Source organism: Sceloporus occidentalis, unplaced genomic scaffold (genome assembly GCF_023333645.1).
Source record: "Sceloporus occidentalis isolate IW3139 unplaced genomic scaffold, rSceOcc1.0.p SCAF_73, whole genome shotgun sequence".
NCBI lineage: Eukaryota > Metazoa > Chordata > Lepidosauria > Squamata > Phrynosomatidae > Sceloporus > Sceloporus occidentalis.
In genome coordinates, this window is record NW_028317053.1 from 882,414 (window position 1) to 887,500 (window position 5,087).

Consider the following 5,087-nt stretch of genomic DNA (forward strand, 5'->3'; position numbering starts at 1 on the left):
AGAGATAAGTTTACTCCATTGTTCAACCTGGGAGACACATTTCAGCAGATCCTGGTTTAATTACACTTCCAGTTTAGTATAGAAAATGACCAATCCATCACTCATCATTTTATTTATGTGCTGTGTGTTTCCCAAAGTGGGAGCCAAGAGTTCATAAATTAAAATTCTAGAAGTTGGCTGTTGTGATAGACCTAGCTTTTTTGTACAGCTGGGAGGTAAGTGAAAATCTGTAAGTGAAAATCTGTCGCTCTAGCATTTCAAATGCAAGTCTTTCCAAGCCTTTTCCTGATGATGATGTTGATGAGGATGATTATGATGATTTCTTACCTGTCCCCAAGGTGTAAGGAAGGATACACCATAGATCAAAGCACATGAAACTATTTAAGCACATAGGTCAAAATACATAAACATAGGACATATTAAAATCATCCAAACATAAAATTAAAAATATACCAGTTTAAAATTCATAGATTAAAACTGACTGGGTAAGCCTGCTGGTAAGTCTTTAATACCATTTTAAATTCAGACAGCATATAAATGTGCTCTCACAATTTAGAAGGAGTGTATGTGGGATAGTGTACCTATAAATTTACTTCATTTTTTTTTAGTCTCAGACAGTCTTTGTAAACATATACCTCTGAAAAGTGAATTGCTCTAGTGGCTCTCACTTCAAGATCCGCAGCTACATTATCACATTACTGTACAGTATATGCCATCGCTAGAAAGAAAATATGAGCAGCAGTATCTATCAGCATTTGTTGAGATGAAGGTTCTCAAGAAATAAATCTTTAACAAATGCTTCCTCTGCTGGCTACACTGAGAACAGCATCTAAGCTCAGCACACACTTCCTTTTCAATTCAAAAGATGGACATTTAACATATTACAAGACAACATATTACAACTTCACAAGATTGTTTTATTTGCTTAGGATTTGTTCAAAATACAACATGTCTTTTTTTTAACAGAATCGTTTTTAAATCTGAAGTGTATTAAACAGCAAACACCTTAAACCATGTTCAGTAAAGAACTATAGAACTGAATGGTATCTGTGTTCCCACTGTAGACTTGTTCCAGTAAAGTAAATGAGAGCCTTTTCACAGATTTCAGATAACTTTCTAATGAGTCCTGTTGTTTTATCTGTACTTAGAAAAGAATGAACCTTAAACACAAGTGGTCAGTTCAAATAGTTTTATGAAGAAGTGAACTTTTACATATTTTGGGTGCACAGAAATAATGCGATTTGATACCACTAAGTGATGTAACTCCATCCTATGGAATCCTAGGGTTTGTAGTTTTATAAGGCCTGTAACTTTCCCTGCCGAAGCATGCTGATGCCTCACAAAACTACAAATTCCAGGATTCTGTAGGATGATGCCATGGCAGTCAGAATGGAGGCAAACTGTTATTATTTCTACAGTATAGATGCACCATTAGAGGAACTTTCAAATGGCTTTGGTAGGCAGGGGTGTCACGTTTTGTCTAGGTGCTGGGAACAACATGAATTATCTCACCCCCTGAGCTAGACAGAAACATGCCATGGCCTTCTTTTGCTTCCAGGTGCTGCCACCCTTTTCGACCCTCCCTGTGCTCCCCTCAGTTTCCTCCTTCCAGCCAAACCATTGCTGAGAAGAGTCCTTTTTCAGAATGATGTACTGTGAGCAAAGTGTCCATGCTGCAGTGCCACAGACAATCTCCACGACCAGCTCACTCACTTCACCTTGTGCCAAGGACACTTCAGAACAAGGAACTGGGGCTTGGAAAGCTATAAAATCTAGAAAGTTCTAGAGAACCACACATTGTCTGTGTTTCTGCCACGGCAGGAAAGCAGTTGGTATGGCTTTCCAGAGTGATAGAATCATAGAGTTGGAAGAGACCACAAAGGCCATCCAGTCCAACTCCGTCATGCTGGAATACACAATCAATTGACAGACGGCCATCCAGCCTCCGTTTGAAGACCTCAAGGAGGGAGACTCCACTACACTCCGAGGAAGTGTGTTCCACTGTCAAACAGCCCTTACTGTCAGGAAGTTCCTCTTAATGTTGAGGTGGAATCTCTTTTCCTGTAGCTTGCATCCATTGTTCTAGGTCCTATTCTCGGGAGCAGCAGAAAACAAGCTTGCTCCCTCCTTAATATGAAATCCCTTTAAGTATTTAAACATGGCTATCTTAATCTTCTCTTCTCCAGGCTAAACATACCCAGCTCCCTAAGTTTCTCCTCACAGGGCAAGGTTTCCAGACCCAGGTCCACCTATACATTCCTGGAAAGGTGCTTTCCTGTTGCAATGACCATCATCTGCGGGGGGGGGGGGGGGGGCAACCAGGGTATGAAAAAAGTCTGCCTGGCCATTTCTTAGATGTAACGTATACCATAGCCAGACAGTAGCCAGTAAGAATCTCTGGATTGATAGTGCCTAGGCAACACTGTGGAAAGGAATAAAAATATTGGGAAATGTATTTCAGTGCAGGTTTTGGTATCAATATGATATGTAAATGAAGAAGAGGGATCAGAGTTTCTATTGTTATCCACCTCTCCTGGAGCATATTCAGACTATACAGTTATTGGACTATACTCCCTTTCACTGGCTCACTTTAACTGATATAGTTGCATTCTATGGAATCCTGGGATTTATAGTCTGTGGAGGCACTAGAACTCTCTGCCAGAAAATTCTCCCAAAACTCCAAATCCTATAGAAATCATTGTTGTTAAAATAGAGTTATGGTGCTATAACTGTGTAGCATGAAAGCACTCATAGCAATCCACTACAAATCCCAGAATTCCACAGGATGCATCCATGGCAGTTAAAGTGGAATTATAGTGCTACCATTTTCTAGTGTGAAAGGGACCCTGGTAAATTCCATGTTGTTTGTGCAAGTTCTGTTTTCACTAAATATTAAAATACACTCATCCCTCCACATTTGCTGGGGTTAGGGGCACAGGGCCCCCATGAATGTGGAAAACTGTAAATAACAAAAACACTATGTTTTTACTTGAGAGGACACCTCTCTAGGAATCTCTAGGTCCTCCAGGGCAACTCTGTGGTCAACATCTGCCAGACACTGACCATAGAATTGCACTGGAGGAGCTACAAAAGTCTGGAGTGTTCTCTCTATGAATCTCTAGGTCCTTCAGTGCGACCTTTGCTTAAAATTGACCATAGAGTTGTGCTGGAGGACTGAGATATTCCTAGAGAGAACATATTAATAAAATCTGTGAATAATCAAATCTGCAAAAATCCAAGGCACAAATGTGGAGGGACAGGTGTAGTAGAACTGCAGAAGCATGAACCCAATGCTGAATTAATCATGCTTAATGCCAGACTTTTCAGTGGGCTTGTGTCCAGTCAACTCTGCATTAGATGTACACTATTAATGATAATACTGGTAACAACAATGATCACTTTATTGATAATGTTCCTGCTCCACTATAAATCAAGGTGGCATACATGGTCTCACCTGCTAACCACATTTTATACTTACAGAATATGGTGAGGTAGGAGATAATGATCAGCCCAAGGTCACACAAGTAAGCTTAATGGGTGAGTTGGAATTTGAACCCAGCTCCCTCCAGCCCTAGTCCAATATTCTGCCTACTACACTACTCTGGATATATAACCCCATGACTAAGGTTTGAGATACCTTGAAGGTGTTGGAATGGTTGGTATGTGTTGCTACAAAAATAAATCAAATGTTATATCTCCCAACAACATCACTTGATTTTGGATTTTTCAAAAGGCAATCCAATAGTTTTCATATAAAAATATGTATGACTATGCTAGCAGTTGTTTTAAAATTCTGTGGCCTGAGTGAAGCCCTCGGGCTTTTACAGTTTCGGAAACACTTTCTACATTTAGGAAGTTAAATTGAAATTTATGTTAGTTCATTAACGGCATCAGTTAAAAACATAACAGTTAATTAACTAATTAGCAAGTTAATTAATTTTGCATTTAACTCACTTCACTTCACTTAAATTCCCTGGATGAAATTTAACACTGGTTCAGTGTGATTTCTGACTAACTACATGGGTCATCCTCTTATGTAAAAGATATTTCATGGAACTAAATGACAAAGTTTACTAGGGCTCTTACCAGTTGCACCAACAGACACCGGTGCCCACCACACAAAGAGCCCTGGAGGGCACAGCAGAACCCCATTTACCTTTTCCCCTGTCACAGGGCTGCATCTGCCCTCCTATTTCTGTTCATTCAAGAAGAACAAAAACAAGAGCAGAGAGAGATGGAAAAGGTCTACTCAGAGGCCTTCCAATCCTCACACACTGGCTCGGCGTTGTGAGTGTACATGTGTTTATGCTCACATACCAAATGGAGGGAGTACTAGAATTTTGTTTTGCCCTCTGATGATTGTTCCATACACAGTACTCTGACTGCAATAGAAATGGATTAAGCCCTTTTTAATACAGTATGTATAAGCCAGATCTTTGCCAGAGGGGAGGAACATTGTCTGTGAGTGTATTTGATTTCTTAAAACAATCATGTTGCATTCAGCTGCACTCGCTGGATGTACGACAACTGTCTTTAACAGTGTGGCCAATTTCCATGGAATTTCCCAGAATCCAGGGAATTTAAATAATTTCTGTCTGGGGATTTTGACTGAATAATAATAATAATAATAAATATTGGGGAATTTCGGGGATTTGGAGTTTTGGTAAAACATTCCAGGGAATATTTTCGAGGCTTGTTGGCAACACTGGTCTTTAAGGATCTTCTAAACACTATTTTTAAATTGAAAACTGCATTTAGACACAAAAACTGTTGGAAAATTGCAGCATTCTCTCTCAACTCCCCCCCCCCCAAAACACACATACACACATACATTGGGTTTTAGGTAGGAAAGTGTTTCCTGCATGTAAAAATCCTTCTGTATTTTCTCCCCATTTGCCCTTCCTAGCCTTCAAAATGCATGGCCATAAATACTTTTGAGTATCCATATAACTAGACCATGTGACCCTGGAAAATTCCTAGGGTTATCAGTGCCACCCTTCTCCATTCTTCTCATTTTCAGATCTCTTCCTCTGCTTTGCTTCCCATCAACAAGATGATGAATTAAGAATAAAGACCTTACCCTTTTA